Source organism: Penaeus japonicus, unplaced genomic scaffold (genome assembly GCF_977035675.1).
Source record: "Penaeus japonicus unplaced genomic scaffold, GWHDUDI00000001_assembly GWHDUDI00000012, whole genome shotgun sequence".
NCBI classification, from domain to species: Eukaryota; Metazoa; Arthropoda; class Malacostraca; order Decapoda; family Penaeidae; genus Penaeus; species Penaeus japonicus.
The window spans coordinates 30,045,993-30,058,492 of NW_028234414.1; positions in this window are offsets into that span (position 1 = coordinate 30,045,993).

Genomic DNA, 12,500 nt, shown 5'->3' on the forward strand with positions numbered 1-12,500 from the left:
CTCTATCTCATTACATCTCTCCACTCTCACCTCCCCTCATCACCTCTCACATCTCTCTCTCTAATATATATATATATAAATATATAATCCTTTATATAAAGTAAATATCTAAATAAATATATATTATATATATCTATATACCTAATAATATAAATATATATATATATAATAAAAAATATCTATAAACTGAATACATAAATATAAAAATCAAGATATAAATATCTATATATATATATATATAATATCCATATATACATATACACGTATACACTCACACACACACAACACACACACACACACAACACACATAAATATATATATATATATATATATATATATAGGGGGTTATATATACATATACATATTACATTTACATATACATTATATAATATTATATATAATATATATATATAATTATTTTTTCTATATTATATATATAGATATATATATATCATATATATATTGCTTATAGTCTTATATACTATAGATATTTATATTGTATATATATATGATTTATATATATATGTAGAGAATATTTTTTTATTGATAGAAATATTTTTTATTTTATCTATATAGTATATTTATGATTTATTATAGATAGTTATACATACATATATATTTATTATATACAGACTTATAGTATGTTTATATATATAATGTATAAATATCTATTACATATATTATAAATCATAAAAATATATAAATAAATAAATATATCAATAAAACACTATATGTAAATATATAAACTAATATATATATTATTATTATATATATTATAATAAAATCTATATACATATCAAATAAATATATATAACAAAACAAAAAATCTATATATAAAATATATATATATAACTCTAAATAAATATATAAATATATATAACACAATCAGTAAATTTATATATTTAGATACCAACTAAAGTAAACACTAGTATTTCAATATATATACCATCCTATAAACTACAAATACTCTATATAACAATAAACATCTCTATATGCAATCTATCTAGATATATCTCAATCCATAAATCAATATATATAAGAAAATCAATAACCACACTCTACATCACTATATATCATAAAATATCAATATTTCCTCAAAATATGTAATATATAAAAAATCAAATCTAAATATAAAACAACTACTATCTAAATCAGTATGACTGTATGATATGTATAATACCATATCAATATATAATATATATAAATATATATATATCTAGAAAATCTATATAATAAATATCTATACTGATACATATATTCATATATATATATCAATAATATATATATATATCAGTAAAAAATAAAAATATCTATATCTATATATACATATACAAATATCAAATACATATAAATACATATATTAATATCTACATCTCCTATATCATATAATATATATATATAATCTCATACAATAACCATATTCATATATTAAATACTATATATTAAATATATACTAAAAATAATAAATAAATATTATATATTTATGTAAATATATATATATAAATATAAATATATTATATATATATATAAAAATAAATATATATCAACAATATATAAAACCTACATCTAATCTAAAGACTAAATATAAATCTATAAAAACTATATATATATAAATCACTACATATTATACATAAATATCACTATAAACCAAACTATATATATATATATATATCTATATAAATAAATATACATACCTATATATAAATATAAATAAATATCTATCAATTTAACTATCTATATATATATATATCTAATCTATATAAATATACACACACCTATAATATATATATATATATAAATAAGTCTATATCTATAAATAAATAATCATATAACTATATATATCTATATCTTAAATCACACTATAACACATATATCAAACTATAATAATAAATCTAAATCATATCTAACTATATCTATATATATAACTCTATTGAATCTATATGTAATTATATATCTCACACAATCTATCTAATATAACTCAATCTCTCTTTAAATCTCAATCTCTATATATAAATATAAATAATATCTCTATATATATCTACACAAATATAAGTATAGATCTCTATAAATATAATATATATATCTATATATATATAAGAAAGATATATAAATATATAATCTATATATATTTCAATAAATATCCATATATCTATATTAAATATATCACTATATATAAATATATGTATAATTTATTATATATATAAATACAAATATCATAAATATATAAATATTTCTATATATATACAAGCACTAAATATATCTATATCTATATATAATATATATCTTATATATATATATAAATATATATATATAAATAAAATATATTAGATAATAAAACTAAAACGATCTATCTATCAATATTATAACTATCTATCTAAATGAATCAATCTATAAATATCTAAACACATCACTATTAAAAAATTATATATAACAATTCTATATAAAAAATATACAAATCACTCGTATATATCAACTCTATAAATAATAAATCAATGTATGTATGTCAGTATGTATGTCTACATATATATCTATATAAAATATAAATTCTATACATATCTATATCCTAATCTATCTATCAATACAGTATGTCAGTATGTTATTCTGGTATGTATACAAATATATATATATCTATCTACGTCAATCAATCAATCTTATATCTATATCTATAAATCAAAATAAATATATCACACAATCAACATATATAAATAAATCACTAACAATACACTATAAAAATATCACTTACAGATATCCCTCTATCCTCTACCAAACATATCTAAACCAAAAACTATACACACCAAAAAATAAAAATATCTAAAACACAAATAAATATCACAACAGCTCAAACTCAATCATACTACCACTATTCATAAATATATATATATAATATATCTCAAAATCCTATATCAATAAAAATATGTGAAACTCAATATTAAATATAAATACTCTTATACTTCTATAATATACTATAAATCTATATCTATAATAAATATCTATCATACCAACAAATAATCATATCATCCTATACAAACATAAATAAATATATATATAAATATATATAAATAATCATCTATATAACTCTCAGATAACACCTGTAAGTATATATATATATATATATATAAATATTTATTTAAATTATATATATATTATAATTAATTATCTATTATGTATAATATATATATATATATATATTATATATATATATATAAATGTATAGTATATATATATATATATAATATATATATATATATAAAAATCTATATTATATAGAAATATCCATATTACTATACACGTATTCACACACATCACACACTCACACACGACACACAGCACACACATAAATAGATTATATATATATATATATATATAGATTTTTGATAGTATAGATAGATAGAAATTTGTAGATAATTGTTACATATATATATATGAGATAGATATATATTATATATAATATATATATATATCTTATATATATATATTTATATAAATATATATATTTATTAAATATTATATATAAATATATATATATATATATATATAAAGTTTTTATTACATACATAGTTATTATAGTATAATATATATATATATATTTATTTTTACATTTTATTGGCACGTTTGTATATTATATATATATACATACATAATTTATATATTTTTTTTTGATAGTTTATATATATCTATATATATATTTTGACATAATATATATTTATACATATTAATCCATAAATAAATATAATATATCAAACATATATAATAAATCTTATTATATATATAATACATAATATATATATATATATATATATATTTATATTATTGATATTTATAGATATATTCATGACAAACTCTTATAAACAAACATATATAATATATATATAGATATTTATATATATTATATAAATATCTTCAAAAATATATATAAATATATATATATCTAAATATACACACACAACCCATATATAACAAATATAGATTTAATTAATAGAGGTAGGTTCTATATAGATACATGCATTTATATATCGATTGTTATTTAGAGATATAATATAGATATAGAATAGTTATAGAGATTGATATTTTATCATATATTAGATATATATATGGTAGATATAGATAGATATAGATATAAGTTTGATATATAGATAGATAGTGAGTGATGTTATGTAATTTGATTTATTTATATATATATAGAGATGTATCTATTTTATTATATATGTATGATGTTTGTTGTTTGTATACGATAAAGTAGTGATAGTTAAAGTATTAGATTGATATATATAGATATATAGAGATAGATTAAGAGTTTATATACATATATTATATTGATATAGATAGTATGTTTATATATTTAGATATGTTAGATAAGAGTTATTATACATATACATTTAATTAGTACATAGACAATATGATATTCATAGATTTTTATACATATAGTTTTATACTAAATTTTTATATATATTATATATATATATTATAACTATACTATCTAAAAATAACAAACATATCTGCTAAATAAAAACTTTATCTATATCAGAAAAATAAATATATAAATATCACACACAATATCAAATCTCTATATCTATAAATATATATATATAGTTAGTTACAATCTATATATATATTTATATATATATATATGTCTAGATTATATATATATATTTATATTAATCTATATATATATATATTTATAACTTAATTATAAATATTATTATATATATATATATTATATCTATATATTTTATATATATATATATATATATAATTTATGAATATAAGTATTATATATATATATATCTATATTATATATATTATATATAATAAAAATCTATATATTAAGTATTTATATATAATTTGTATTATATAATATATATTATGTATATGCTATATGTATATGTATTTCTATATATTTATATTAATATATTATTATTTATTATATATATACTATATGATATATGTATATCATATTACATTTAAATATTTATATATTATATTATTTAACTAATCTATATATATATTTATGTATAATATGTATACGTATATTATAATATATTATTTATATATTATTATTATATATTTAGTTATATATTATATATTGTACGTTGTATATTTTATAAATAGAGATAATGTTTGATGTAATAGATAATGTATATATATAAAATATTAAGATATAGATATAATATAGAGAGAGATATATATTTATAGATTGCCAGACATATATATCTAGTTATAGTTAGAGATATTTAAGATATATAGAAATAGAGTTCAGATTATAAATTCTATTTGATTTATACTGATATATAGATATATATAATGAATATATATTTATATATATTTATATATTTTATAATTATATATATATTTATAGTCTATACATATGTGAATGATATGATTTATATATATATATATTAGTATATATTTATATAATATTATATATATAATATATATATGAAGATCTTATATATATATTAAAAAAAATTTTAGATATTTATATATATATATATATATATATATGTATATGTATATGATAAATTTATAGTATATTATATTATATAATATTATATATATATATATCTATATATATATGAATATTTGTATATAGTAAATATATCTATCTCACATAACACACAGCTCACAGTGTATACTATATATATATATGTCAAATCAATCTATATATATAGTAAAGGAATATTGTATAGATATATATATATATATATAATAAAAATATATATATTATATATATATAGTTTAAATTTAAACAATATATTGACTCAATGTAATATTATATAAATATATATATCTATACATATCTACTATATATATAAAAATATTAATATAAGTATGTAATTATAATGTCAATAACTTATATTATATATATATATAATATACATACGTACATATATATAAATTTATATAGATATATATATATATAATTATTATATAGATTATTTATTATATATATTATATTATATATAAATATATATATTTTGTACGTATGTTCTTTATTTTATTTTAAATATTAAATTTATCTAATTATTATATATATATTATTATATCTTTATATATATATAAATCATATAGGGTATGGTATATAGAGTATACGTATATATTTATATAAATTATATTATATTTGAGATTTTTATATTTATATATATATTTATATATATGTAGTTTGTATATTATATATATATATATATTATATATTTCTTTTTATATATATTTATGTAGATATATGAATAAATATATAGTTTGTTTATATATATTAGATTTGTATATATTTGTCCTGATATATTTTATTTTTATTATATATTTTTTAATATAATTACGTACATTGAATATATATAGATATATATATATATTTATTATATAATATAATATATATATATATTTATTATATAGATATATTTATATATTTATTATATATATATATATGTACTTTGTATATTTTATTATTTATATATATATATAGATAATGTATTTATTATTTTTATATATATATTTTTTTAGTTATATATATTTTTATATATATGTACGTATGTAAATTTATATTTATATATATATTATATATATATATATATATATATTATATATATGAATACATATATATATATATAGGTTTATTATGGAGAGATTATATTGTTTGAATATATTTATATAGTAAGATATGTTTATATTTATAGAATATATAGATATCGATATGAGATCTTGATATATATACAATGATAATTTGATAGATATAATAGATTTTTATAGAGAGATATTATATTTATGTATAGTAGTTTTATATATATAGAGAGATATAGATAGATTAGAACATTTAGATATATTAGATATATAGAGATTTATATTTTATGGAGTTGTAGAGTGTTATAGACTATTATAGTTAATATATATAATATTGAGGTCTGATATAGTCAGGCTGTATATATTTAGAGAGAGTTTTATAGAGTTATAATAAGAAATATTATAATATATTAGAAAAGATAGTAATATTGAGTTATAATATATATATATATATATATATTATATATATATATATGTATATTTTATATTTTTATTATTTAATATTTATAAGATTTATATTTTTTATATTTATTAGTTATATATATATTTAGAGAATTTGATATTTATTGATATTGTATGTTGAGGGATTATGTTGACAATATTATATGAGATAGAGTGAAAAATTAATGAAGTATAAATATTTTATATATAGATATATATAATAGTTAGATGTAGGTATGTATGGATGTATGTATAGCATATATTGAGATAGATTTTTTGTGAGAATATAATTAAGAGAAGATAGAAGTTTTTTTATTGATAGTTATATATTTATTAGATTTATTGAGAGTTAGTTTTATTTTATAGAGATTTAGATAATTACATATACAATGATCAGAGAAGTACATAGTTATACATAGATTTTTAGCATTTAGATAGATATTTTAGAGATAGATATATAAAATATTATATATAGAGAAGTTATATATTTCATCTGATTCAGTAGATTTATTTATAAGAGAGATTAGAGATAGATAGATAGTTAATTTGTTTAATAATTTATATATATTTGACTTAATAATATATATTATATTTATATATATATAGTTATAATATAGATAGAGAGTGTTATCTTACTTATATAGAGTTTAGAGACTGTCATAGTGTAGATAGAGATGTGATTATAGATATTGATTATAGAGATAGATAAGATTTAGGGAGTTATAGATAGATTGATTAGTTAATTAGATAGATAGATATAGAGTGTAGAGATATTATAGAGTGATAGATATAGTTAGATGAGGTATTTATTTAGTATTGAGAGTTATAGAGATAAGATTAGATATTTATTGGTATTAGAGATATATAGATATATTAGAGTATTAGATATATAGAGATATTAAAAGATACATTCTGATATATATATTAGAGATAGAGAATATATATAGTTAGATACATTGTTTTCTTTATTATAGATTAGTTATTTTTTATTACTATTTATAGAACTAATGATAATTAATATATATATATATTAAGAGATAGACATTCAGTTATTGATATTTATTATATATATAGAAGCTATATATATTTTTATTGATATATTTAGATTTTTATAGATATATTATACTCACACACACTTAGAGAGATATATAGTTAATAATAGATTATATATTTATATATTTAGTTAGAGATTACATACAGATAGATATATATAGAGAGAGATATATAGAGTAATATAATATAGTGAGGTATTATATTGAGATAGTTAATAGATATTATAGATGATATATAGTATTAGAGATAGATATATTATTAGTTAGTTATATAATATAGATATTGATAAGTGATAGACATGTATAATGTATATATATATATATATATATATATATGTATATATATATATATATATAGTGATTGATGTTATAGTGATGTTTATTATTATGTTAAGTATTGATATGTTATATGTGTTTGTTTTTAATATATATATATATATATTAATAGTTATATATATATATATAGAATTTATATTTGAGAGTGGTATATAGATTTATATATAGATAGATGATATTTAGTAGATAGATATATTAGAGATAGATTTGTATGGAGATAATGTTATAGCGTAGTGAATATAAATATATAATTTATTAGATAATATATTGTTAGATATATTGATAGAGATGGCGTATGGTTGATTTAGAGATTTAAAATATATAGTGATAGATATATAGATTTTGACTGGAAATAGTGATTGATATTATTGATATTTTAAGAGAGAGAAGATATAGATATAATTATATATTATATATATTTTGATAGTGAATAGATATTTATAGACTGTCGGAAAAGATAGTTTTTAGAATTTATATAGTTATAGTTTATATAATTATTTATTGGTGTATTGGGTACTGTTAGAGATTTATTGAGATTGATAAAATCATATAAATCTATATATATATGTACAATGTATATATTATAATTATATATATATATAATACATATATAGTAAATATATATATAAATATATCTATCTAAAAATATAATAATATATAGCTATATGTACGTAAGATATTTATATTTTCTTATATATATATAACATAAAAATATATATATATATATATATATATATGAAATATATCATATCACACACTCTAAATATAAATTTATCTACTATAACACTATAAAAATGTAATAATTAAATAATTTACAAGTAACTGACTAAAAAATATCTCACACTTCTATATGTAACTATCTCTAAAATAAACAATAAAAAAAATCTAAAAATCAATATATATAAAAAACTATAGACATACATATAAATAGCCTTAATCATCTATATCAAAAGATATTTTGAAAAAGGCTTTGTTTTTCTTCCTAATAATGCAGTTTCTTAATAGAAACGATTTTTTGAAGTTTTGTTTCTAGGAAAGAAACATTGGAGATTCTTAATAATAAATCCTCTTAGAATGTTCCTTTCATTATAATCAAATAGAAACTAACACACCTGGATTATCCAAATCACACGATATGAACATGAAACGTAATACCTGACCCATTTCACAGAGCTCGTGGTATCTGAACATCCTCTATCTTGTCAGTGTTGCATCTGGTCACAATGAATCCTTGATGATATCAGTACTGCTGGTTTGGGTGTCCAGCGTGCCTTGTCCTCCGAAACTCCGTAATCCCACTTCACAGGATACGCCGCGTTTGTCCCCCGTAATTCCTGGAACCATGGCATTAGAGTCCGTATTTTCTCCTTTATTAGACGCGATATTCAAGTATTACTAAGAGCATTATTCTCCTAATTTGATGCATGTGAAAGAGTCTTGTTTCATTATCAATGTATGTCTTTTCTTTAATAGACCTTCCATTAACATATCAAGAAACAACCATTTTTCTGACACAGGTGAGTTATTATATATATGTACATATATATATATATATATATATATATATATATATATATATATATATATATATATATATATATATATACATATATATATATATATAATATCTATATATAAAAGTATATATATTTATAATACATATATATATGTATGTATATATATAATATATATACATATATAATATATATATATATATATATATATATATATATATATATATATATATGTATATGCAAATATAACATAACTTCATCTCTATTTAGCTGTCTATCCATTAAGCTATCTATCTATCTATATACATATATACATAGATACACACACACACTTATGTATGTATACATTTATCGATCTATCTATCTATATCTATATCTATCTATATATATATGTATATATATGTATATATATATATATATATACATATATATATATATATATATACATATATAAATACATATATATATATATATATATATATATATATATATATATACAAAATGTATGCACTTATGTATATATGTATATATATATGTATTTATATATATATATATATATATATATATATATTATATATATATATATATTATATATATATATGTACATATTTATATATATATATATATATTTATATATATATATATGTATATGTATATATATGTGTGTGTGTGTGCGTGTGTGCGTGTGTGTGTGTGTGTGTGTGTGTGTGTGTGTGTGTGTGTGTGTGTGTGTGTGTGTGTGTGTGTGTGTTATGTGTGTATGAATTACAAAAAACACAGTAACGTGCACATAACAGAATTAATAACACTGCCACTAAGGGAAAGGAAAAACTTGCGACGTATCGAACTTTTTCATGAAAGTTCCTCTTCAGGCGAAAGCAATCCAAATAATGAATAGAGTAAGTATATTTAGACAAGATTACATATATAGAAAGGATGACCGCAGGAACAAGGGCTGAATCAGGTCACAGAAGGATGTTTAAGGTCAATTAATCTAGGGAAAGTTTTTCCCACTAAAGAAGGAGGTAAGATCATCCAACCCCCATTGACCAGCACTCAAATTAATATTGAGAATCTTTTTAATCAAAAGAGATTCCAGCATTTTTCTTTCATACGCATTAGACGATTCGTGAATTAATTGTACATTATTTCAATTAAGTTGATGACCGGCATCACGCATGTGAATAAAGAAAGCTTTCGATTCCCTCGCGTACCTGACATCGCGTTTATGTTCACTAATTATTTTTTCCAACTCTCTACCCGTTTCACCTATGTAGAACTTCGGACATTCCTTGCAAGGAATAGCATAAATGCCTGAAGATGATATTTTAATATTTTTTTTCTACATGTTATTTTGGTGCCGAGAGTAGCGCTGGACGCATATTTCCATGTTATTTCCCACAGATTGTGTGTTTAATCAAAGATTTACGCAACGTGTTAGGATAAGTGAACACTAAATCGATGTCCACTCCTTTTTTTAAAAACTGTCGCTTGTCATCGAACTCCCTTTCGTGAAAATTCTGATTAAACGGTATAGAACAACGAGTAAGTTATCGGACCTGTCTTTACGCGTGACTTTAGCTTGATAATAAAATTTGGATCTCGCATACGAATGCGCTTGTTCTAAGAAAAACTTAGGGTAACCAAGATTCTTAAAAGACTCCATAATGATGCTAAGTTCTCTATCAATAAACTCAAAATCATTGATCCTATATACTCTAAGAAACATAGACGAGGCTACTGATTTCTTAATGGATAAAGGATGATATGATAAAAAATGAAGATAATTAGCAACATGTGTGGGTTTCCGGTAAACTGAAAATTTTAAATACCCGTTGAAATTATACAACATTATATCTAGAAAGGGTAATTTACCAGCATTTTTCCATTCTACTTTGAATTTAATGGTACGAGCAAGAGCGTTAAGACTACGCAAAAAATCGTCGAAACCCGGACGGTTTACAGGCCACATGGCAAAAAAGGTGAGGGGGGGAGGGGGGAGCGTCATCAACGTACTCAAACCAAATCGAGCCGGAGGGAGGATGGTCGGAAGGAGTTCAGTCTCAAATATTTCCATGTATAAATTCGCAAGGACCGGACATAAACTCTAAACATCGCGGGGGGGGGGGGGGGGGGGGGGGGGGGGGGGGGGGGGGGGGGGGGGGGGGGGGGGGGGGGGGGGGGGGGGGGGGGGGGGGGGGGGGGGGGGGGGGGGGGGGGGGGGGGGGGGGGGGGGGGGGGGGGGGGGGGGGGGGGGGGGGGGGGGGGGGGGGGGGGGGGGGGGGGGGGGGGGGATAATACCGTTAGTCTGCTTATAATATTCTCCCTCAAAAGAAAAAAACGTTATTCGAGACGTATAAACGAACAAGTTCAATAAAGTGATCGGAATAGGAATCTTATGTGGAGCTGCAGTAAATTTACGTTCTAAAAAATCTAGCACATCATCAAGGGGAACATTAGTGAACAGGGAATCTACATCAAAACTTACAAAACTTGTATATAAATATAAATATATAAATATATATATATTATATATATATATATATATATATATATATATATATATATATATGTATGTATATATATAGGTGGCGAGAGGCGATGC